Genomic DNA, 26,246 nt, shown 5'->3' on the forward strand with positions numbered 1-26,246 from the left:
GGTCAAATACTCTCCCAGGACAAGCCACAGGAGAGCCAGGCTTTGGGGACCTTCATAAAGGCCTAGTGAAGGCCATCTGCAGCAGGTGGGGCTGTCCCCGGGCTGTGACACGGAGCTGTACTCACCTACCCTTCCCCAGCAAGGCCTCCATCCACACATGGGCAGCCCCCTCCACGGCCCACAGAGGTCCTGCTTGCACCCGGTGACAAGCAACATATCTGGGTACCACCTACGGCCACAAAACCACCTTTCACTGTAGAACAATCTTCTAACCTCTAGGACACCCAGTGCCTAAGTCCTTGCGCCTAAGATAGGCAGCACCACAGGGAATGCAGCTGCCTGGGAGGAACACTTCAGAAAAGCTGGCTCCTGAAAATGAGGAAAACCCCAATTTGGCTAACCAAGGGAGAGCCAAGTGTGGCCTGAAAGCAGCCACATAGAGAGCAGAAGACTTTAAAGACTTTCCCCCAAATCAAAAATCTCCAGTGGAGATGAAACTGAGATTCCGGGTTCTCAGAAAGTCTTTGAGCCTTTTGAGGGGGTAGGGGACTGGTGCTAATGGCTGGAGTAGGAGACAGGGCCAGGGACCCCAAGCAAGAGGGGAGCACCTGGGAAGAGCCCACCCCACTCAACTTCAGGGGTACCAACTCTTACTGTGGCAGGCACAGGCCAACCAAGGAGAAAACACAGAGACAGCAAAAACCTTAGAACAGGGCCAGGCACGGTGGCTCACACCTGTAATCCCAGCGCTTTGGGAGGCCGAGGCAGGCGGATCACTCGAAGTTAGGAGTTTGAGACCAGCCTGGCCAACATGGCCAAACCCTGTCTCTACCGAAAATACAAAAATTAGCCAGGTGCGGTGTTGTGCACCTGTAATCCCAGCTATTTGGGAGGCTGAGGCAGGAGAATCGCTTGAACCTGGGGGGCGGAGGTTGCAGTGACCCGAGATCGTGCCACTGCACTCCAGCCTGGGGGACAGAGTGAGAATCTGTCCCCCCCTCCAAACAAAACAAAACAAAACAAATTAGAACAGGAGACCCTTCTGTACAGGGCAGAGGAGCTGCAGGCCAGAGGGGGGTCCCATAGGGAAAGTGAATAGATAACATAGTTGAAACTGTCTCCCAAGATCCCAGAGAGATAATGACAAACGTCACCTTCAAACCACTACCAAGATGAGGTCAGCTTTTCACTGGCAGGAAAGTGAGTCACCCCAGCCTTTCCTGCTCCCAGTACAGTTTACATCCCCAAGGGCGGAGGAGGCTGGGTTTCATCCCTGCAGACTAACCAGTCCCTTATGGGAATGGTGGGGGCGGAGGAGGGGCCCATCAAGTCACTAATCTGCAAACAAGGAGAACCCTAAGAAAGGGCTGGTCTGCAGCCCCAGGCTCCCACCTCCCCAAGAGGTGTGTGCTATGCTACAGCTCCTAAATGCCCCAGGCTACGTAGGGTCATTTGTAGGAGGAAGCAGGGAAGGTGACATTCAGTGTGAATCTCTTTCAGTGTGAAGTCTCCTTTCAGTGTGAAGTCTCCTTTCAGTGTGAAGTCTCCTTTGCTGACTTTTATGACAAGAGTCTAAGGCAAATCACTCTGGCCCAGGGAACTGGTTCCAAATGAATTACTGCTTTTCATATTTGTTTGGGGCATGGTGACTATGGAAATATGTCTTCCTTTCAGTTACTGTTTTGAAATGTGGACCTAGGTCTCTAGCACTCATTTTTATCAGGCATAATTATGATCATGCTCAATAAAAATGAATCTATTTGTCTGGAGTCCTCCATCCCAGAGAACAGTGCTTTCTACAGTTCTTGGCCTGCTTAAGTTCCCAACAACCAAGATCAATTCCTCTTGTAGCAACCAAAACAAACTGATGTCCTATCTCCAAGCTTAGAAGCCTAACTTGCCAGATGTTATAGCCTCCAGAGGTTGCCAGAGATGGCCCTGAGATCCCAGGGGGCTGCAGAGAGAAGAGTCAATGGGTAAGGGGGAGATGCTGACCATGCCACATCAGTTCTAGTTAGTGGGGCCTGCTCCGCCCAGTTTTTATATGAGGCCACCGGTGAGAGGCAGCATGGCCTAGCCGGTAAGAAGGCAGACTCTAGAGCAGGACTCCTGAATTCAAATTTTGCCTTTGCCACTTAGTAGCTGTGTGACCTGAGGCAAGTTACTTAACCTCTCTGTTAACACTGCCTCAGTTTTCTCCTCTCTAAAATGTGGGTGATGATACTACTGCTCACCTCACAATGTCTTCATAAGGATTCAGTAAGTTAACAGTTTTAAAGCACTTGGTGCAGTGCCAGGCACATGCCAAGTGCTGTGAGAATTGCTTTTATTGTTGAAAATAAAGAAGAAGTTGTTTCCAGAAAAAAAAACAGTGTGGCTAAAACAAAGGTTTGAAAACCATTGTTTTAGATCAGGGGTGAGCAAGTGTTTTCTGTAAATGGCCAGACAGTAAATATGTTAGGCCTTGTGAGCCATATGTTCTTTGTTTTGCAACCAGCCAAAAGCAACCGTAGATGTACGTGAAGAAACAGGCATGACTGTGTTCTAGTAAAACCTCATTTAGGCATTGGGTTGGAGTTAGTCTGCAAGTTGTAGTTTGCCAACCCCTGGCCTAGACCAAATTTCCTATTTTACAGATGAGAAAAACAGAGTGGGGAAATTATCTGACACAGCTGGAAGCCAGGTCTTGGCCCTTCTAGGCCAGGACACTTTCTAAAATCAAGTGCCCCAGGAAGGAAAAGAGAAGTAGTCAACAGTTCATTCAGAATATAGACACGCTTCCACTGTGGTCTGCCAGGGGACAAGGACACCCTGAGAAAAAGTGACACTGAGGCCATTGCTTTCCATCAGTGATACTTTGGGCTTCCTGAAAGTAGGGCACGGGGATGGAGTGTCCCCTGATCCATCTCTGCAGCCCCCAGCAGCCAGCAGAAGGTCTTGCAACAGTGGAGTTTCTCTGAGAAGGCCATTAACTGTGGATGGTCTTGCTGCAAAAGACTCCCTTGCTGCAAAGCCAAGAGCCTGCACTTCCCAATCTCAGCAATTTCTGGGAGTGGCTGAAGAAATAAAGCTCCACTATATACCCAGGACAAGGGGGAGCCACTTTTAAAGAATTAGAATATAAAAGGGGCTTCAAGCAAAACATTTACTAAGTATAACTGAGCTCAAATGATACAAGCAAGTTTTTATAAACATTCCTTTTTTTAAGACAGAGTCTTGCTCTGTTACCCAGACTAAAATGTGGTGGCACAATCTTGGCTCACTGCAACCACCACCCACCAGGTTCAAGTGATTTCCTGCCTCAGCCTCCATGTAGCTGGGATTACTAGCATGCACTACCATGCCTGGCTAATTTTTGTATTTTTAGTAGAGATGGGGTTTGGCCATGTTGGCTAGGTCTTGAACTCCTGACCTCAAGTGATTTGCCTGTCTTAGCCTCCCAAAGTGCTGGGATTACAGGCATGAGCCACCGTACCTAGCCAAACATTTCTTTTTCACCCCTCCACTAAAGACTGAAAGTAGAAGATGAATATAAACCTCAGGGAAGGTCTGTACTAAGGAAGGATAGGCCAGGCGGTGGTTCATGCCTGGAATCCCCGCACTTTGGGAGACCAAGGTCGGAGGATCACTGGAGCCTAGGAGATCGTGACCAGCCTGGGCAACATGGTGGAACCCTGTCTCTACAAAAAATACAACAAATTTAGTGGGGTATGGTGGTATGAGTCTGAAGACCCAGCTCCTCAGGGGGTTGAGGTGGGAGGATGGCTTGAGGCCAAGAGGCGGAGGTTGCAGTGAGCTGAGGTCACACCACTGTACTCCAGCCTGGGCATCAGAGCAAGATTCTGTCTTAAAGAAAAAGAAGGAAGGATATTCCTTTTTTGTGAGACCAGTTGTTATGGTTAAAAATAGCCTCCAAATTCTTTGAAATTCCTCCTAACAAGAAGTAGGGTCTATGTCCCCATCTTCTTGAATCTGGACTCTGTGACTGCTTGACCAGTAGTATATGGAAGTGACACTCCAGAGACTGTCAGATAACTGGCATTTCTAGGCCAGGCCTTAAGAAATTAGCATTCTCTCCTTCCTGTTCCTTGGGACATTCACTTTTGTGGTTTGGTTTTTTTCATATTCTTGGGATAAACTCCACTTGGTCATAGCATATAATTATTTTGTTTTGTTTATTTATATTTATTTAGGGGGTACACGTGCAGGTTTCTTACTTGCATATATTGCATAGTGGTTAAGTCTGGGCTTTTAGTGTACTCATGCCCCAATAGTGAACACTGTAGCCAATAGGTCATTTTTCAATCTTCACCCACCTCTCACCTTCCTACCTTTCATAGTCGCCAATGTCTATTATTCTACTCTACATTGGGATTCACTTTTCAAACCCAGCCACCATGCTTTGAGGAAGCCCAAGCAGCCTTGTGGGGAAACCTGCATAGAGAAGAACCAGCAGCCGGCACAACTTGCCAGCCATGAGAATGTTCCATCTTGGAAGTGGATCTTCCAGCTCTGCTTGCAGCCCAGCTGATGCCACGTGGAACAGATGCAAACCATAGTTCTTGAGCCCTGCCCCAATTACAGACTCAAGAGCAGGACAAAAGATTATTGTTGTTTAAGCCACTAAGTTTTGGGGTGGTTTTTCACACAGCCAACAGTAACTGGAATACCTGTAAGAACTAGGCTCTTAAATTCTAATCATTTGTTTAGCCCACCAAGCTATCCGCTTCCATAGGTAACATTAGAAAATATTCTTTTGTTTGTTAGGTTGGGGGCGGGGGGGTGGTAGGAGTGTAGACCTCATTTAACATTCTATCATATTAATAAAGGAGCTAAGGTATTTGGGGAAACTAGGAAGAGAAAATAAGTCTCAGGGTGTCTGAAGGTAGGGCCACTTTTTTAAGTAAAAAAAAAAAAAAACAAACTTAAAAATTTGTATGAGCACATACACAAATTTGAGAATGAGACTCCAGAGTCCCCATCTAGATAAAAGATGATAGTTAGGAGAAGCTCTGATTTCAAATATTCAAATATCCATCCTGATTTTTGATTCAGAAAATATGATCACCATCACTCACAAGATGGGAGAGGATATTCTAGCCTAAAAATGCTGAGTCCAGTGCTACAGGTGATTCTCTCTCCTACAACATAACTCTTACAGATTCTGAAAAAGAGCTGCAAACCCTTATCAGGTTTTCCAGTATGAGTTTACCAGGATGGGTTAGCTCTCAAATACACCCCTTAATTAACTTTTGGATAAGTGTATTTATTATTAGTTGGAGAATGGATGTCAAAGATAACACTTTTTATTGTAGCATATTTGATGCTAAAATGATCATTTGAACAATTAAATATATCAACTGTCATTGTGCTGACGTTTTTCAGGTGCCAACTGAGAAGTTTCTAATGACCAAAATCCTAGATAACAAGTTACTATTTAAGAATCTAAATTTGTAGGCCGGGCGCGGTGGCTCACTCCTGTAATCCCAGCACTTTGGGAGGCCGAGGCGGGTGGATCACGAGGTCAGGAGATCGAGACCATCCTGGTTAACATGGTGAAACCTTGTCTCTACTAAAAAATACAAAAAATTAGCCAGAAGTAGTGGTGCGTGCCTGTAGTCCCAGCTACTCAGGAGGCTGAGGCAGGAGAATGGCGTGAACCCGGGAGGCGGAGCTTGCAGTGAGCTGAGATCACGCCACTGCACTCCAGCCTGGGTGACAGTGCAAGACTCCATCTCAAAGGAAAAAAAAAAAAAAAAAGAATCTAAATTTGCAAAATAGGTGCTTTTGAAACAAACTAGATACTATAAAAAAGAATATTTTACAAAAATATTTACTACAGCTGTCTTTAGGTGCTGACCACTTTTTGTGAATCGAAATTACAATCATATATATAAAGGTTTGATGTAAATAAACATTTAGGAACCCACATTTGTTACATGAAAAGAGGTAGCCTCAGGCTGAAATTGAACATGTATTATTCAAAACTCTACCAGTGCCAAGTGACACAAACCCAACCCAAACTAACTCATGCAACATTACCCAAAATTCACTACCTTGGAGTTTTCTGTCATATCTGTGTACCAACTGTAACATTATTATTGACCTTGTACTGACTTTTTATTAAACTCAGCCTCCTGCAGAGCAATACTGAATACTCCCTTCACTTGTGAACATCACAAGTTCTATGTACTAGTTGTGTTTGTTGTTCTTTAATGCACATATAGATGAATACATGGCTTATATTTTGTACCAGTTTATAAGTATCTAACTGAAAATCATTGTGTGTTCTACCAGTGGTATGAATGCCATTCCTTAAGGCACAGAAAGGGACTATACTCCAGCCTGGGCAACAAGAGTGAAACTCGAAAGAAAAGGAGAGAAAAGAAAAGAAAAGAAAAGAAAAGAAAAGAAAAGAAAAGAAAAGAAAAGAAAAGAAAAGAAAAGAAAAGAAAAGAGGGAGCGGAGGGAGGGAGGGAAAGAAGGAAGGAAGGAGAGAGGGAGGGAGGGAGGGAGGGAAGGAAGGAAGGAAGGAAGGAAGGAAGGAAGGAAATCTACTGAATAGAGAAGTGTTACAGACTGAATTATGTCCTCCCAAAATTTATATGTTGAATCCCTAATCCCCAGCGTAAATGTGTTTGGAGACAGGGCCTTTAAGGAGGTCATAAAGGGTAAGTGAGGTCCTAAGGGTGGGGTCTGATTAGGATAGAAGTGGTTTCCTTATAAGAACAGACATCAGAGAGCTGTCTCTTCCCATGTGCACAAACACAGAGGAGAGACCGTGTGGGACCCAGCAAGAGGGCAGCTGTCTGCAAGGCAGGAAGAGAGCCCTCACCAGAAACTGAATTTACCAGCACCATGATCTTGGACTTCCAGCCTCCAGAACTGTGAAGAAATAAATGTCTGTTGTCTAAGCCACCCAGTCTGTGGAGTTTCATTATGGCAGCCTGTACGGACCAATACAGAGACTACAGAAATTAACAAATTCAGCGCCAAGCCAGAGGAAGACAAATCGGGCAGAGGTCGCAGTTCTCTTAAGTTTCCAGCTCTGCTTCTCTTCAGCTGCTAGTGCTGTGCTCTCTCCCCAGGACAGGTCTCTCCACCCGCAGTGGATGTGGCCAAAGCTTCCAGGCTTCTTTCACGCCATGCCCTCAAGAAGAAAAGGACCTTTCTCTCCTAGCTTCCATTCAGAAAACTCCAGGGAAGGTCCCTGGTTGGCCTGGCTCTGGTCATGTGCCTATCCCTCGTCCAAAAGCTCTGGCTGGGACAATGGGGGCACAAAATGGTTCATGACCAGCCTGAGTCCCAGCCCGCTCTGTAGCCCAAGGGTGACTGACACTTGTGAATTTCCAGGTCTCCAAACAAGTTTTGCAGGGGGCCTTCAAGATACTGTTTCTCTAGTTCTCTATCTCCTCCCCACCATCCTCCTGTCCCTCCCACCAGGCTACACTCTCCCCCATCTGCAATTCCATCTGCTTTCACAGCCCCGCCTCTCCTTCAGTCCCTGCTGGACTCTTCTGACCACACTGTATTTGCCTATGATCATAAGAACGACTGTCCTTTCCAGAGACTCAGCTCCATGCCAGGCACTGGGCTAAGTGTAAAACATATATTAGTTCTCATTCTCACAGCAGCCTTATGAAGTAGACACTATTATGCCAATCTCATAGCTGGAGAAGCAGAGCTCTAGAAAATTAACTCTCCTAAGGTCACAATGCCAATGAGCAGGCTGGGTGTGGTGGTTCACGCCTGTAATCTCAGCACTTTGGGAGGCCAAGGCGGGCGGATCACCTGAGGTCAAGAGTTCGAGACCAGCCTGGCCAACATGGTGAAACCCCATCTCTACTAAAAATACAAAAATTAGCCAGGTGTGGTGGTGCATGCCTGTAATCTCATCTACTCAGGAGGCTGAAGCACAAGAATTGCTTGAACCTGGGATGAAGAGTTTGCAGTGAGCTGAAATTGCACCACTGCACTCCAGCCTGGGCAACAGGGCAAGACTCCGTCTCAAAAAGCAAGCAAACAAACACAATGCCAGTGAGCAGCTGAGTTGGTAGCAAGCCAGGTCTGAGCACTCCAGAGTGTGTACTTGAGGCTGTACCAGTGGGGTCCCCAGCTTGCTCTCTGGGTACCTGTGAATCACTGACATCTCTGTTCTTGGTGTCGGGTGCTTGAGCAGACAATCACCTCCCCTTGCATTGGGCCTTTCCAACTCCACTATCAAAAGGCGAGGCAAGGTGAGGAAACCAAGGTACAAAGAGTTTAAGATTCTGTAGTGAGCTTTATGCAGAGCCAGGCCTGGAAGCCAGGGCTCGTAAGCCTCAAAACCGGAATTCTTCACTATCACTCCACAGTGATGCCCCTGCCTCTTGGCTTCCTGACCTTCCAGATGGGCAGCTGAAAATCCATCTAAGGCAGAGATGCTGCTGAGACGATGCAGAGCGCTCACCACGCACCCTCCACAATCAGATGGATGTGCAGGCAGCTCAGGACAGACAAGACCAACGGGCAGCCCAGTAGTTAAAACTGCAGGCTTGATGTTTAAAATAAAAAGACAAGCTCCAAACCCTCATGCTTCCAGAAATGGCCCAGAGCTGGGGAGCTGAAAGTCCTGCCTGCCTCCTCCTGGCAAAAGGAAATTTTTGATACACGTTTCTCATGAGCCAGCATGCTCAGGGTTTCTCTCTCCTGCTAGCTGAAGGCTCCCTCAGAGGACAATTGAGTCTTCCTTTCCTTTGCCCCCTATTCCCCATCCCCAGTGCCCCAAACTGAGCCCTGTGTCTCATACACACATACCAAGAGACTTCCCTGGGGGCAAACACCATAAGAATGTCTTCAATTGAAACACAGTTTCCTCCATTGCTCAGCCAGGGAAGTTATCCAATACATCCATGTCACAGGGTCTCTATGCAACTGGTCAAAGGTGAGTGCCAAACCTTATCTCTGCTTCCTGAGCAAAAAAGAAATGAAGCCAGAGGCTCAGAGGCTGGCAAGCCCAGGGGGAGGTGGTAGTGCTAAGACACAGGAGCTGGCTCCCAGGGGTGAGTGGGTGGCCAGATTTTCAGGGGTACGAGCCTGCATGAACCATCCCCACCTCCTCCAGGCCTGGAAGCCCAACCACCCCAATCCCCATCCCAGTCACTTTGGGCAGAAAGCTCCAGCCTTCCTCTGCAAAGTGGGTCAAGCCTCAGTATTCTCACCAGCTTCTGAACACCCCTGACCTTAGCTCCCTGGGCCACTCAAAGGGGACTCAGATGAGGTGGCCTTGGGCTACTTATCAGGGCTGCAAAGAGTCCAGGCAGGGGAAACAGATCTTTGCCACAGATTATTTTGGCAGGAGCTGTGAAGGAATGGGAATCCCCCATATCTAGAAGCTGCCCCTGAAGATTACACAGTCATGGGCTACATTAATAGAAGTATAGTGTCCGGATGGAGGGAGGTGACAGTAGCATGATTCCTGCGCCATTCAGGTCACACCTTGAACACTGTATTCCATTCCGTGTCCCCATTCTAGGAGGAGCATTGATAAAAGAGATGTACAGAGAAGGGAAGCCAGGAGAGGTTTGGACACCTTGTCCAGAGAATTCTTAAGGGAAGAAAGCTTATCTCCAAAAGAAAATTTCGCACTCTGAATATCTGGTCACCCTGGAAGGAGAATGGGGTATGTATTCTGTGTGGCTCTCAGATCACAGCCAGGGCTACCGGGAGGCACACCTTGGTCTAAGATAATGTCTTTAGGCCCGGGCTGCCAAGTAATGGCCTGGGTTGCAAAGCTGTAAGCTTCCAGTTCCCGGGAGGCTACAAGGCAGATGCCTGCAGGAGGCCAAGCCTCTCTCAGGTCCTTCTGGGCTTTCAGATCTGTGATTAAGTCATTTAGAGTCTCTCCCATCTCCCAGATTGAAGTGGGAAGGAGAGCCCCAGGGCCCTCAGGCAAATCTCAGGAAACCTGGAAAATTCTTTCTCTCCAAAAAGCTGGTGTTGGACTGACAGAGAGGAGAACCTGGGAAAGGGGCCACGCTCCCAACCCACCGGAGCATGATAATGCTCCTCCGTCCTGGATCCTGCCTTCAGGGGCTTTCAGCCCTATCCCCACCACCCTGCAAAGGCATAACCTCTCCACTGACTAACACAATGAAGAGAGTGCCTCCAGCTCAGTGCCTGCCTCAGCCTGGGAGGAGACAGACAAGGGCCGCTGGGTACAGTGGCAGCCTGGAGCCAGTTCCTGAGGGAGACACAGGAATCCAGAAATTTCCACACAGTTCATTCTAGAGAGGCAAGAGGGCATAGTTCAGAGAACCAGTCCTCAGTTTGTCTTTTCACTGGCAAGCCTGGTATGCAACCTTGGCCAAGTCACTGGTTTCTCTTGCTTAAATGTCCCCGTTGGAAGAAGTGCATTAGCGCTGCCAGCTCCCGAGGCACCTCACAACGATGCCAGGAGTAAGGACCCCCGGTGGCACCGACAATAGCAAGAAATGAGAAGACAACTTAGCTGGTCACACTGGCGGACAGCCACCCCGCCACAGCAGCTGGCCGTGCACAGCCTCTTCACCCACTGCAATCTGCAGGCCTCTTCCCATTCCACCCAAATACTGGTGTCAGGGGGCTTGGGAGGCTGGAGCTCCGAGGTCATGAGCGGGCCATGGAGATCCAGGAACTCTGAAAGTCACTTAACCTCTTTTCTAGTTCTAAAATCTATGACAGATACATTAAGTAAACTTTTCTAATGAGGTGAGTAAAATCATGAATGCCTCGTGGGATGAGCCAGGAGCTGGGCGGCTGCAGGTTTACAATCCTTGTTCTGACTGCCCTGGTTACAGTTTGCATTCCAGGAACTACCCCATCACCTGCTCCTCACCCTCATCTGCCAGCCCCCTGGGCCTAAAGGCAAAGAGAAACAGGATGGCGGGAAAGACACAGAGGTCTTTGGCTCAACTTGGGTCTCCAAGGCTTGCCACACCCGTGGCTGGCTTCTCTCTGGTGCGAATGAGGCTGCAGGCAAAGACGTTTTTGTTTCACCTAGAGGAGGAAATCACAGTGACATCACTTCACCAGCAACCCTTTCCCCACACGCTCTTGTGGATGTCACTCAAAGCCCACACCCTCAAAAGCCTAGAACAAACCTGGCACAAGGTGGGGATCATTTCTACCTTGTGCAAAGAATTAATTTTATAGGGAAGGAACGAATGGCCAAACCACACTTCCAACTGGCCGTATCAGGCAGATGTGCGATTGTTCCCTCAGGTGTAGGCAAACGCCAAAAGCATCTCAGGGATTCTCCCTTCTAAGGATGTAATCCCTGAATTATAGAAGGATGGGCACAGGGAACCTCAGAATGAGAGGATCAGAGACTTTCGTATTATCTCATTCAAGCCTTGAGGTCACCGAGGACAAAGCACCCAGATGTGAAGTGACTTCACCGAGAGCAGCCAGATCACAAGTGGCCAATCTAAGACCAGTGACCTTTTCAGAACATCAGGGGACTATAGGGGAACCTGCCAATCCCTGTGTGTGACAGGCAAAGCTTGAGCAAAACTGGTTATGCCACTTCTTAGCTGTGTGGCCTGGGGTAAAACACCCAACCTCCGCTATTGTCTGAATATGTGTATCCCCCCAAAATTCATAAGTTAGAAACCCAACCACTGACTCGATGGTATTAGGAGGTGGAGGCTTCAGGAGGCAATTAGGTCATGAGGGCGGAGCCTCATGAATGAGATTAGTGCCCTCATAAAGGACACCCCAGAGAACGTCCTCACCCCTTCCATCATGAAAAGAAGTGGTGAGAAGGTGCCATCTATGAAAAAGTGAGCCTTCACCAGACACTGAATCTGCTGGCACCTTGATCTTGAACTTCCTAGCCCAAGAAATAAGTTTCTGCTGTTCATAAGCTACCCAGTCTATGGTATTTTGTTATAGCAGCCCAAATGGACTAAGGCACAGGAATCCAGAAATTTCCACACAGTTCATTCTAGAGAGCCAAGAGGGCACAGCTCAGAGAACCAGTCCTCAGTTTGTCTTCTCACTGACAAGCCTGGTGTGCAACTTTGGCCAAGTCACTGGCTTTTCTTGCTTAAATGTCCCTGTTGGAGGAAGTGCCCTCATTTTCTCATCTATGAAACAGAAGCTGTAATGGCTAATGAAGACAGCACAAGCAAAGTGCTCACTATGACACCACAACACTTAGCAACTCTTAGGCTTTGAAAGTTATTATAGGATCACCCAGGGTTTCAGGAGAAACTCTGTTCAATCCCTGCATTTACAGACATCTCCCCACTGCCCAAATGCAGCAGCTCACAGGCCAGAGTCCACACAGGACTGGGTTTGTAGCCTGGCTTCCCTGTGTGACCTCAGGGGGAATGCTAACTTTTCAGGTGTATCTGCAAAAGAAGATAATAATGACTACACTCAGAGCTGAAAGATGAAATACACTTAGTGGGTGAAGTCCCAAACACAGGCGTAACACACAATGCATGTGTATTAGTATCCATGGCTGCCATAACAGAGGACCACAAATCAGGTGGCTGAAAGCAACAGAAATGTATGATCTCATACTTCTGGAAGCTAGAAGTCCAAAACCAAGGTGTGAGCAGGGCCACATTCCCTCTGCAAGCTGCAGGGGAGAATCCTTCCATATTCATTTGCTAGGGCTGCCATAACAGGCCACCACAGACTGGGCGGCTTCATCAGCAGAAATGTATTTATTCTGGAGGCTGGAAGTCCAAGATCAAGGTGTTGGCAGGGTTGGTTTCTTCCAAGGCCTCCCTCCTTGACTTGCAGATGGCCGTCTTCTCGTTGTGTCCTCACACTGTTGACCCCATCTGTGTCTTATCCGTGTCCTCTTCTTCTTTTAAGGACACCAGTCATACTAGATTAGGGGCCACCCTCATGATCTTATTTTACCTTAATTACCTCTTTAAAGGCCCGGCCACCAATCCCATTCTGAGGTGCTGGAGTTAGGACTTCAGGATACGAATTTTGAGAGGACACAATTCAGCCCAGAACAGGTGTGTTGATTACCTTTCTTCCTCTTAGGGAGGAAAACGTGGAGAGATCTGTAAGTCCTCGTCCAGGGCACTGTGCAGTGCCACACTGAACTGGTTTGGAATCTGGACAGATAACCAAATGAACAAGTCCCTTTCTAGAAATATGTGTCTTGCCTTAAAAATACTTTGTTTTCCAGCCAGGCGTGGTGGCTCACGCCTGTAATCCCAGCACTTTGGGAGTCTGAGGCGGGCGGATCACCCGAGGTCAGGAGTTTGAGACCAGCCTGACCAACATGGTGAAACCCCGTCTCTACTAAAAATACAAAAAAATTAGCCGTGAGTGGTGTCTGGCACCTGTAGTCCCAGCTACATGGGAGGCTGAGGCAGGAGAATTGTTGAACCTGGGAGGCAGAGGTTGCAGTGAGCCGAGATTGCGCCGCTGCACTCCGGCCTGGGAGACAGAGTGAGACTCCATCTCAAAAAAAAAAAAAAATATTGTTTTCCATGAGGCATGGACCCTGTGGCCAGCACCACCCTAGCCTTATAGGAAATGCCCTGATGACTCCCAGGACAGCAGCAAGGTGCTCATGATCCCAGGGGACAGATAGGCAAGTATCCAAGGAATGATAAGAAGGCAGGGAGTGATGGGAAGTGCTACGTGCTCTAGTAACCCACAGACCAATACTGTGGGAAGATGGGGAGGAGGACACAATGACACCCTGAGCAGAGTGGAGAGGAACCCAGAGGGGACAGATTTGCCTCTCAGCTTGCATGGTCAGTCCCACGGCCTGGGCTGTTTGCATGTGTGTGTATAGAGGGGATAGTGGTTTGGGGAGGGGAAGGTGGCATCCACCACTATCTTCCCATGCCCTGCATTCCCTGGGGCCAGGCTTCCCAATCAGCATGGGCAACAGAACTCATTCTGCAGAGTGTGCAGGCCACTGCTGAGCACCAATTCCTCTCCCCATCCCACAGCTGCCTGCAAAGGTGACTGCCGTCCTCTACCAACCCACCGGAGCCTCAGGCCTTCAGGCCTTTCCGGTCCTGCTGCCTAGGCCACCAGTGACATACGCTCCCTCCCTCTGGACAATTCTGCCTACTGGGGTTTTCCACCTGGCCCCAGCGTCGGGAAAGTGGAGGAGCTGCTGGGAGAACGGACCACAGAACCCATGTTCTGGGCACACAAAAGGCATCCATGGAACACCTGCGGTCCTATGCGCCAGCATTACTATTTTTTTATTAGCTTAAAAAGTAATAATTATCAGAAATGGCAAATCTATAGTGATAGAAAGAAGATTGCTGGTTGCCAGAACCAGGGGGTGATATTTTAAAAAAACAAACAAATAAAAAACTCAACAATATTGAGATATTAAAAAAAATTGTATTTAAATAACGCTAATTCACTAATTCCCTCCCAATAAATAAAAGCATCTTGAAACTTGGTGAAGTAAATGTTCCTCTTTGCTTAGCCAACCATTGCTGCCTTCCCCGCTTCCTTGCAAACAGAGCTTGCCTCTTGCTCTAGATGAGGCAAAAGCACCAGGGATTTGCTTTCTCCTCCTCCGCTGGAGCGGAGGCATGGGTACTGACTTGTTTCTCTTCAAGGAGACTTGATAGAATCTCCAGCAGGGGAATTCTGGGAAAGGCTTCCCTTCCTGACAAATGAAGACAGACAAGGAGAATCTAACCTTCCTGCCTGCCTTTGGACACAGTTATGTGAGAACGTGATGCCGGAGCAGTGGCAGCCATGCTTTGACCATAAGGGGACTGGCCTGAGAACAAAGGCCAATGTGCTGAAGATGGCAGACTACGTTAGACGAAGTCCTTGAAATGATCGCTGACTCCCTGAATGAACCAATCCTAGAGCTCCTACTTTTAGACTTCTGGCTGAGTTGAAACACCTTGTTTTTAAAGCCATCGTTAGTATAGTGCTCTTTTACCTGTAGCCAATAACATCCCACAAGCCAGATGGTTTTCATCTCTCCATACTTTCACCCCAATTCCCAAACTGAGATCATGGTGAGATATAAGATAGAACCCTGTGGCTGTAAACTGTGCCCCATCTGAATTCTGAGTCCAGTCCCCACAGATAATGCTTTCCCCTACGTCCTCTAAGCAAAGGAAGGAAACAGCTGCCAATTTCTCTTGTGCATGGGCACCTCCCCTGTCACCCCTACGTGCACCTGCAGTACAAATGACTGATAACAGTGTCTGATAAGTGTCAGGTATGACCCACATGCATATGCCCTCCCTAGTCCATGCGTCATAAGCCCCCGTCTACTCAGGACAACCTCAGTTTATATCTGTGTCCCAGCATGATTATCCATTTGAAAACAAAAAAAATTCACAGTCATCCTACTTCTGGCTGCCTCGTCACCCTTTTCATTCTCCTGATCCCATACTTACCACCTTACACTAAAGCAAGGCTGTTCTGTCTTTCCCAGCAAGATGGGTAGATGGGCAGCAGGGACCCTGCCAGGCTCACCCCAATTCATCTCATCTCACTCCTAGAGCCAGACCCACTGCAGATACCCTGTGTGTGCCCACTAAACTGAGGCAAAGGTTAACAGGTAAAAGGATTAAGGCAAATCAATAGAATGTGGGCAGAATAAACCATTTTTAGAGGGAGAAGAGGAGAAACTGGGTGCTTTCTCGGAATCCCTGACCCTCACTGTTGGCCTGGTCTGCACAGGGTCCTTCATGCAAGTGGCAGAGCACGTCCAGACACGTCCAGCCGTCTGATGCAACCTTGCTGCAAAGGCAACGCATGCTCTTTATTACCCAATCTACCGAATATGTGACCCACACAAATGCCAAGCATCAAGGAGATGGAGGAACAGAAAGACTTTTTGCTTCCTGAGAGTGCCCAGGGCACTGTTGGTAGATAATGGAGACAGATAAACTGCATACTGTAAAAAATACTTTGCTTATAAACACCAGCCTGTTTGGTGATATGCCAAGATGTGAATTCTCTAGCAGGTCACTTTTTTGATCTCATGGTTCAAACGTGTAAGTATCTCAGCAAATGCCCCAAGAGTGTGGGACAGGCCTGTGGGTTCTGAGCTACTGGTGAGATCATGATGCTGCCTACCCCAGGGAAAGGCCCTATAAGGGAACAGTCTGGGGAATGTGTCAGCTCCACCCACTCTGGATGGAACCACACACATTCTTTCTGAATCCCTTCAGGGCTCAATTGTCACAACTACAGTTAGGCATTACCATGTCTCTGCCTCTGTCTGTCTCCCTCAGAGAAGTTACTTTCATTTAGCAAGGCACACAGAGGCACCCAGCACTGTGCCTGGCATATAATAGGCACTCAGTAAACTCCCTGCACTCAATAAATTCCACACAGCTCCCTGCATGGGATTCCCAAGTCACTTACTTATAAGCTAAAATGTATTCTGGGCGTTGGAGGAAGGAACTTGCAGCAGGTGCTGCTGCCTCTCTCATGATTATCCGAAAAGCACTGAGCCAAAGCTTCTCAGAACTCCCCCATCACAGACTGCGCCTATGCAGCCGGCTCAGCTACCCTCACATCTATCTTCAAAAGCTGCCTCTGTGTGAAGTAAGTTAGGACAGAAGTTGGCTGGATTCTCACAGAATCTCAGCGTGACAAATGGAGGCCCTTCCAGCAGAAGCAAGCAGGATGGTGAAAGGTCTAGAAACATTTCTCACAACAGCTGCAGGGGCCATGGGTGAAAACGGCCAGCCAGGAGGGTGGCCAGAGCTCAGTACAAGTTCTTTCCAGCTATAACATAAGGGAAGGCGCTGCCTCCAAGGCAATAAACTCCTGGCCACAAGCAGCACAGTGAAAAAAAGCACTGCTGCAGCCAGGACTCCCACGCCAGGTGGAGGGTTGACCAGACGACCTCTAAGATGTCTCCTGAGTTTCAAACTATGGGAACTAAAGACTTGGGGCATGGAAAGACAATGTAGTTCCCAGTCTGGAGGACCAGTAGCAACTGCAATCTGCACAGGGCACCCTTAAGGGGACCCTGGAAAGAAGCCTCATCTGTAAGAACCTGACCTGAGTATGCCGCAGGGAGAATGTTCTGGGCTTCCTAGACGGGCTCATCTGAAGTTTTTTCCTAAGAGACGAAATCTTGGATGGAACTGTCCTTCTCTGCCATCCTGCACATGCCTCCCCAAGTTGTGCAGCTGTCTGCAAGGCCCTTTTAAAAGGTTCCTACCGAGGAGCACCTCTGCCCTTTCTCTTCTCTCTCCTCACTCACTTACCCTGCCCTGATCGCAAACCATCTCCCAAGGTGGAGATTTAAGTCAGCAAAGGGCAAAGAGCCCCAGACTCTCCCCAGGCCCCTGGTGCCCTAGAGCTCCCAGTCAGGAAGACACTGGCCCTCAGGCTTTACACGCTAATTTCTCTCTTGAGGGCCTCCTGGACCACATGTGTAGTGGACATTCAAAGCTCCAACAGGCCTGAGGTCTACATTTCTAGGGAAGATTTTTCTCCACCTCACATCCAGGTCAAGACAAAAGGCAACATGCCCACTTTCCATCCCCCATGCAGATGGGCTGGTGTCTAGTCCACCCTTTCTCCCAGCATGCAAACTTTTGCCAGGTCCTGTTTTAGGTAGGGCTCTTGACTCCTGGTATCGTCTCTATTCCCAGAGGAGATGTAGTCAGGACTCAACCCCTTGGGCTTTGAGGCCAGGAGCCACCCCTCAACACCTCTCCCAATCCCCAGGCCTAGATGAGCCCCAGCTGGAGCTCACCCTCCACACTGCCTTTGAGATCCCTGGGGATTTCCCTTACATTCCATGAGCTTAGCTCTGCTTTGAAAGGACGCTAGCTACAGCTTATACAGCCTTTCTAGGTGCTCTGTCACTGGAAGGTTTTCAAGATTTTTACTCCACTGTGGTACTAAAAGTATTCTAAATCAGCCTTGGGACGCTCCCTTTGGACTTACTTATGGAAACCTTGCCTGGCTGACCTCCCACCCCAGACAACTAACTCTGGGCACATCCCTGCAGATCCGCAAACACAGACTGAACACACACTTACTACGTGCCAGGCACTATTGTCGGTTCTGAGAATTCAAACATGCAAAGACTGGACCTTCGCCTAAAACACATCAGCTCTATAAAAATGAAGTATGGCAGGAACAGAGGGACCTGCAACACTCTATTTAATTTGCATTCCACTCTTCCCCGGGGTTGTTACAGCTTTTTAGTGGCTTCATATGTTCATGTCCTCTCTCCCCAACAAAACTACCTGCTCCTAGAAGCAGGTTTCAGGGCTTCCCCACTCTGTACACTCCAAGGAGCTGGGACAGGGCTCTGCTCACTGTGGATGTTAAAAAGCAAAATGCCTCTCCCCTAACTCACTCTAATGTTTCCAGCTGAAACACGCTCTTGGCTGTCGCCGGATTCTGCCAGCTGGGCCTCCAGCATGACACAGCATCCCCGCCTGGCTTCCCTGACGACAGCGGCCAGCATGACAAAGGATTCTCTGACAATGGGAGGAAGAGGTCTGCTCTCATTGTCTACGGCAGCCCTCACCGTGGTCACGCTCAGTGGCCGATGCTTCCCCACTCGCAGGGCTCAGCTTGGGCCCACACTTCTGCAGCCTCTACCTTGCACAGTGCGTTGTCTGTAAGGCAACACCACCCCACTATCCTGCTAGCAATACCTGAGCACTGAACTCACCATGATCTTCCCTCCTACCTCAACCCCAGCAGACCCTGCTCCAGCAACCAGAAGTTCACACCTGGTTGTCCCCACCGGTGAGTGAGGCCACAAACCAGGGAGCCACTGAGAAGACTCCCTTATCCCCCAAGTCTAAGGAATCACTGCAGACTTTACTGCCTAACTAATTGTAATGTATGACCTTTGGTCCATCCTTAGATGCCTGGCCCTTGTTCCAGGTCTCACCCCCTGTGACGTGGATGCCATGGGGAACCTGTTACTGCCTCACCAGCCCCATGGCCACCCAGTTCCCAGTCCTGTTCCCTTCCGATCCAAGCAAGGCTGCACACCTCTCTGATTAAAGCCCTGCCTCTGTGCCTTACCTGCAGGCTAAAAACCAAGGTCTGAAGCCAAGCTCACAAAGCTCCTCCACTCTGAGCACTGTCTGCCTCTCCGCCCTTGCATTTGACCTCACTGCTTGCGGTTCCTTCCTACACCCAGGCAGCCTTGTTCCTCCACACCCTGCGCACACCATGCCTTCTCCTTGAATGCCCTTCTCCCATCTCCTCTCCTGGCCAGTTCCTTTTCATCCATTAAGATTCAGCTCCTGAGCCGTCTCCTTTAGGAAACCCTCCCCGACATCTGAGGCTGGAGCAGGTAGCTGCCCCTTGTCTGTGCCGCTATAAGGGGCTTGGACTTCTCTCTACCTAGACTCCCCATATCACATTGAATGGAACGGTTTATGCGTCTGTCTCTCCCACTAGAAAGCAGGCTGCTTGAAGGCATGGGGCTATACCTGTTCACTGTTGTAGCCCCAGGGCCAAGGACAGAGACAGGCATAGAAACACAGCCCGATAACTACTGTGAAGCTCGCACCAACTGCAGGATGATCAAGTAAACCTCTTAGGTCTGCTCTACCCACCCCAAGCACCTAGTTTCCCCCTAACCATTTTTGGGCCATTGTCCCAGCCTAAAACCTCCTCCACCATGAGCCAGGTCTACTGTCAAATTCACCTCATCCATGAAACCATCCCAAACTGGCTCCACTCTACAGATCATTGCTATGGTAACTGTCTCCCATACTTTATCTCTCCTACCCCTTGGGTAAGTGCGCATGTGGGTCTGGCTCTATGGCTGAATATGAGTGAACAGTAGGCATTAAGAAGCTCCGGGAAGTTCAAGGCTTTCTGTTCATCATAATGATGTCAGACAGCAAGGCACCTCAGCCCTGAGCACTGGACCTGAAGTCTGAAGTCAGGGTTCATATCCCTGCTCTACTGCTTACTTGTGACTTGGGCATGCCACTAACCACGAAGGCTCAGTTTCCTCTTCTGCAAAATGGGTATAACAACAACTGCCTCACAGACTGATAATGATAACTGCCTATTATAAAAGGCAGATGGGATAATTTGGGTGAAATACTTTGCAAACTGTAAAGCCAAATCAAGTGCAGGGTATTAAAGTAGCCCCGCTGTCAACCAACCACTATCCAACCTTTCTGTCCTCCTCCCCACCAGTAGTTTTGTCCTTACTTGAGTCAGTTGAGAATCAAATGAAATCTGTAGATTCTCTTCCTAGAAAAGTACACATGCATCCCAGCTTTGCCAACACTTCCAAAAGGTTCATGAGGACCCTGAGTCAGGGCGAGAAAGCCACAGACCAAGTTTGAGAGCACTGTAGGACACCAAGACCCTCCATCTTTCCCAAACACACATCTTCATGTGCTCATGAATGTCAAGGATGAAGATAAGGCAGGAAGGGCCAGTTGCGAAGGAAAGAAAAGTCAAGATGAAAAGATGAATTTCAGAGCTGTTCCCAGAACCAGAAGACAGGAGAGAAGAAGATAAAGAGTTCTCACTCTTTGGGAAGTAAGAAGCCAACTTTTTTCCAGAAAACATTATGGTACCTAGAAAGAATATTGGATGAAATGTCAAATTCCAGGACTTTTTACCCACTCTGCTAAGGACTCACCATGACCTTGGGCAAGTCATTCCACTTCCCTAGGCTTCAGGTCTTCACATGAAGATCAGATCATCTTCAAAGTCCTCCCCAGCTCTTGGTGCCAGAGATCCAAGGATGTGTCTGTTCTCACCCCGTTGTGAACCACAGCTCTGGCCTTAATTCTGAAGTCAGAGGCATGCTGAGAGCACGGTGCCAACGCAGGGAGAAGGCCACCATTACAGCAAGGTTCTAAATTAAACTGCACGCAGCGGGAGGCAGGGGGCAAAGGAAAACCCAAACCTGAAAGCAAGCAGCTGAGCTCAGGGTGCCGGTGAGTCAGTGAGGCCCAGAGGTAGATGCCCCCTCCCCCTGCCATGCCAAGGACATCAAATAGGGCTGTGTTATCAGGTAAGTTATGCAGAAATGCCACCAAGTGTGGAGAATTCTCAGAAACTGCAATTTGCCTGCATGTTTGTACCTCCTGTTCTCTATCTGGGCTCAGGATTCTCTCTCCATCCTAACCACCCACCTCCTGTCTCCTCCTTCATGACCTGAGCTGCAAACAACATAACCTTAAAACAAGGGCAATGGAGCCCAAAACGGAAATGAAATTAGACGACAATATCTAGGACCAGACGGTGAGTTTGGGATTAGATAAAAAGCAGACTTGTATTAACACATCTACACAGACCTGTAAGGCAGAAACTCCTACACCCAGGCAGGGCCTGAGTGAGACCTTGACCAAAGCCACAACCTCTCCCTGAGTCACAGCACATCTGAGCTGAGGCAGGACCACGGAGAACACCTCCTTAGCTCCATGTCCCCAGAAGCCTGTTGGTTGGCTTCAGGGTAATTTCCATCAGCTGCCTAACTTCCACAGAAGAGCATACCTCTGGGTCCTCCCAGGAGGTTCCAAAAAGCCTGAAGTTCAGGATAACAAGGGCCAGTAAGGTGTTTTTTCCCATTGCTTCCTTCTGCATTTGCTCTAGAATAAGAACTGGCATTATGGGCCCCTTGAAACCAACATATGTGAAACTGACTAAGTTCCAGGGTGACTGCTCTAAAATATTTATGATTTGTTCCCTCCTGTAGGTTGTGTTATTGCATTGCAACTTAACTATTTCTGCTCTACTATCTTTGTAGAGTAGCAGAGTATCTGGCCTAAGTGAGGCTGGTGCTTCATAAACATTTGCTGGACTTAATGAACATTTGTTAAATTTTATTTGTACCCATTTCTAGATACACAAACACGTAGGTGCCCAATACATATTGAGTGAATGGTTAATTAATTGATTAATTGGCTAAACTTAATAACCCTCCAGGCTGTCTGACAACCTTCACATGCATGAATTCTGAGAAATCCATGCAGGCAAGTATAAGTTCTTTGCTCCTTGAATTCAATGAAGACTCAATGAACACAGCCATATGAACATAGATAACTGTTACATGAACAGGCATACCATATGCATTTATTACATGCACATATGATTCTGGTAGAAACTAGATGTATCACAGCTGCTATCCATTCACCAACAGTAAATGATTAAATGTGTGGTAATAACAGCAATGCAGACTTCCCTTCTTTAGTGGCTGCTCTCATTAGGAATGGTTAGCAAATCAAGAGTGTTTTGAGAAAGAATATGTGTCAGCATAATATACTTTATTTCTTAGTTTCAATATTTCCTGAGGTATCAACAATCCACACTCAAAAAAAAGTGGCCACTATTAATTAAATGCCATAATTTGAGAAAAGGGGGAATGTGGCCCTTCCCCCACCGAGAGGCCTTATGCAAGACACATTTTTGAGCCTCAGTGTGTTCATCTGTAAAATGGGGCTAATACTCTCCTACCTCACAGGACCCTCTTAATAAATGCTATGATATCGGGGGGGGGGGGGGGATGGAGGGAGGGGGTGTAAGAAAACCTGCCCTGTAAGGTCATACAAACATATTATTCTAGCAACCTGTTAATCACTGATGACACTGTGCCCTAGAATGTGTTACAAAACTACTGCCTCTGAGCATCCATTATCCAGGACAGATGCTTGACACAGATGAGGTGATCTGTGTGTAAATTGAATCCTGTGTCAAATACTCAGAGGGAGTTTCCCCAGACAACCTAAGCGTGTCCTGGCCACCTTCTAGCGTCTGTTCGGTGCATTCTGTTCACGTATAATTGGGTTTTCTTGAAAGCCAGGCCATTTCCTCGCGCAGCTCGAGCCTGCTAGGAGCCTGGATTCCCGAGGTTTTCAGCCTAGACCGGGCCCTGGGCAGGAGGAACTGGAAACGGACAGCCGGCAGCCCCTCCCTGCGCTCTGGGCGGCTCCTTCCTCTCGGCACCGGCCCCAGCAGCGGCGGCGCTCGCTAGCGCTGTGTCACTTTCGCCCTACGGAGGCTTTAGCCGCGGCCGAGCTGGCGGCTCCAGCGGCTTCCTCCTTGGTCGCGCGGGCCCCTGGCCTGGGAGATAATCCCCGGGCTGCAGAGACACAGCGCCGGGCGGGCGGCGGGCTGGGCCGGGTTGGGGCGCGCTGGGGCTGCCAGGCCGCCTTGGGCTCCCACTGTAGAGCCGGGACTGCGGTAGGCAGTCGCTGACTCTCCCAGGTCTGCGAAGGCAGATGCGGTGAGCGCGGGCACGCACACCCACCGAACGCCTCAGTGCGGGGTCACCCCAGCGTGGACTGGGGGCGGCGCAGCCAAACTAACCCCCGCGCCGCCGGGTGGACCCCCAGTCTGCCGGGTCAGGGGGCGTCGCGGGCGCGGAGGGAGGGGCTGTGTGACTCAGCCGCACAGCGGACCTGGGACTCCTGCACCCAGGACCAGCACACGCGACCCTACGGTCTTCCCCGGCCCACAGCCGCACGGTCCCCTCTCCAGGTAACTCGGGCGTGCGCGCGCGGGGACACACGACCTCGACTCGGACGAGGAGGGGGCTGGCGGGACCGGTCCCGCGGGGGATCGGGGCCCACGCGTGTCCCCACTACGCCGCGGTCTGCAGTCCCCGCCCCCCACACACACCGGAGCCGTGTGTACACACAAACAGCCGGGCGGGGGAGACGACGCCTCACTCCTCGGGGTGGGGACGCACGCGGCGCCGCCAGCCAGCCCTCCCCTCTACACGCCGCACAGCGGCGCCGCCAGCCAGCCCTCCCCTCTACACGCCGCACAGCCCGCCCTGCTCACACCCCCCAGCCCCAACCCAGAAAACTCCGCGGAACCAAACAGCCAACACCGCCCAGATAAGGGACTCAGACCGCCCCCTTCCCGATTGTCTTTAACCATCAATAGAGAAACACACTCGACTCAGGCGCGCGGTGTCCTGGACGCCCCCTCCGGCCATATCCAGGCACCGGCACGCGGCCCTCCGAGGCCCCAGATCTTCGCCTCAGCCCAAGCCATCGCCCCCGACCCCCGCCCGCCCTCCCCCATGACCCGGGCCCGGGACAGTTACCTGCTAGTCGTGCTGATGAACCCGAGCCGGAGCCCACCCCACGGCCGCTCGGGTCACTCGCCACCCAGAGGTGGCTTTTCAGAGCCTGTCAAGTGAACCCCTCTCCGCCCGGCGTATCTATTCCCCAGGCCCGACTGCACCGCGGCTACAGGAATAATAAAAAAGCCAACAGAACCACGACTGTTGGGAACAACCAAAGGGGAGACCGCGACGGGTCCACCGATTTCGTTTCTTCCTCTGCTCCCATCCCCCGCTCCCCCCGCGGCCCACGGGCTCACCGGGGACGCAGGGAGGGGGCTGCGCCCTGTCTAGACGACAGCCATCCACAGACATCCCCGAGCCCGCGGGGACGGGCGCGCACACTCACACACGCCCGCTGCCACAGACACAATCAGTCATCGGGGAAGGGAGGGGCGGCGTGGAGACACACTCTCGGGGTCCCTCCCGCAGCCCCGAGTGCCGCAGCCCCCGGCCTCCAAACGCCACCCCGAGACGCACTCCCTACCTCGGCGGAGCGCGGTCTGAACAGCTGCAAGTTTGGCTGGTACTAAACCAACTGCTCGATGCAGCAAATGCGGGCTTCAAAACAAAAGGGAGAGGAATCGCGCTCGCTCCCTTCCTCCCCCCGGGTCGGAACCCGGCACATGACAGCGGCTACACAGCGCAGCTCCAAAGCGAGCCAGGCTCCAGCCGTGCGCCCCCCAAGAGCCCCCCTTGGCGCCGGAGCTCCAGGGCCACGGCACCCCGCGGGGCGGAGAACCGGGCAGGGAATGGGACAAACCCAGGGAGGGGGCGACACTGTGGAGTGCAGTTCCCCACCGAGGGGGAGGAAGGGATGGTAGATGGGTGCGGACACCCCGCTGGCCCAGGCGCAGGGAGGGGGAAAGGGGCTGATTGTTTGGGGCGGTTTTCCTGGATTTATCTATAAGCACGCGCACGTCACGCAGCCCTCCTCCCGGGTACCCGAATCGATCAGCAAGCTGAGGTGACTATAAGAGGAGGACGGGAGAGGAGATGCTCACCTCAGGGTTCCTCTGGCCGCCGCGCCAAGCCCGAGTCGGGGGTGGGGGAAGGGGGCAGGGAAGGGGAAGGGAGGGACGAGGCTCCGGAGAGCCGACTCCTGCCTCGAGTTCGGAGCGTCCCAGCCGCGGAGGGGATCCGGCGCCCCAGCGCACAGACCCAGCAGAGAGGGGAGGGAGGGAGGGAAGGGAAACAGGGAGGGAGGGGCGGGTAGGGGGGAGGGAGTAGAGGAAGGAAAAAAAATGATCCCTGATCTGACACAGGGAAAGAGAATGTAGGAGAGTGACGTCTAGGCCCCGCCCTCCCCTCCGGCCACGTGCAAAGACTTGAAAGGAAAGAGGGCGGCGGGAGGCCTGCTGGGTAATGTAGTTCGCCTTTCTTTTCCAGGATGGCGGGCCCTAGAGGGCGGGTTGGCCCCGGGACGCTCGGGATGTCGGCTTAGCTGCCAAGACAGCCCAGTCTACCGACGCCAAAACGCGCCGCCCAGCGACCCCACGGCACTGGCGCAGCCGTGGTGGGGGCTTCTGCGGTGGGAGACCTGGGGGCTTAGGCAAAGTCCAGGCTTACAGGGAAACGTTGGTTTTAGAGTCAGAAAGGCTTTAAGGATGAGAACTTCCGTGCTGAAAGTGCAAAGTCTGTGCTAATGGCAGATAAAAAGGAGCTTTGTGTATGCACTGGGGGGCTCATGTGGCGTGATTAATGCCGCACTAAATGCCACCGTCAGTTATTGAGATGCATATGTTATAATTAACATTTGAGCATCTCTGTGTCAGGGGCTGGCTGTTGTAATTAGATATGCACTTTGCAACCAATTAATTTTCCTTCGGCCAAACTAAGGGCTGGGACAGGGTAGTTGGGAGAATTCAACGTAGTGGATAATTCAGTAATAACCAGATCACCAATGTTTTTGTTAAAACTGAGCTTGGTACAGAGAGGCCTTCAGGAGAAATACTGAATAAAGTAGTGTATACCCCAACAAGGAAGGGGGCTAGAAATTCATTAGAGGAACCATGTAATGCAGTATAAACTGCTGTAGAAACCCATTTATTCATTAGTTTATATTCACATTTAGTGAGCACTTTCCACAGACCAGAAACGTCTAGGAATGCCAAGACAGGTAAGACACACAGTCTGTGCGCTCAAGGAGCTCAGTCCAGTATAGGGACCACAGTCAATGAAAGTACTATACAAGGGATAAATCAGCGCTTAACACAAA

The 26,246-nt window shown here is 50.2% G+C and overlaps 1 protein-coding gene across 6 annotated transcripts in view; it reads right to left on the bottom strand.

The window, feature by feature from the left end:
• The window catches only part of CTIF (cap binding complex dependent translation initiation factor), a 336,159-nt gene extending 310,849 nt beyond the window's left edge, over positions 1 to 25,310 (bottom strand). For 5 of the 6 annotated variants that reach the window (XR_002730748.1, XM_023207585.1, XM_023207583.1 and 2 more), the window contains exon 1: positions 25,033 to 25,310. The gene's annotated coding sequence lies outside the window, so the exon portion shown is untranslated. Of the gene's footprint in view, positions 1 to 24,515; positions 24,590 to 25,032 lie in introns of those variants that run through there. The other variant, XM_023207584.1, reaches the window with a different exon arrangement.
• Between the last annotated feature and the right edge of the window lie 936 nt (positions 25,311 to 26,246).

The sequence above is a fragment of the Piliocolobus tephrosceles genome, chromosome 18 (genome assembly GCF_002776525.5).
Source record: "Piliocolobus tephrosceles isolate RC106 chromosome 18, ASM277652v3, whole genome shotgun sequence".
In the NCBI taxonomy this organism is placed as follows: Eukaryota; Metazoa; Chordata; class Mammalia; order Primates; family Cercopithecidae; genus Piliocolobus; species Piliocolobus tephrosceles.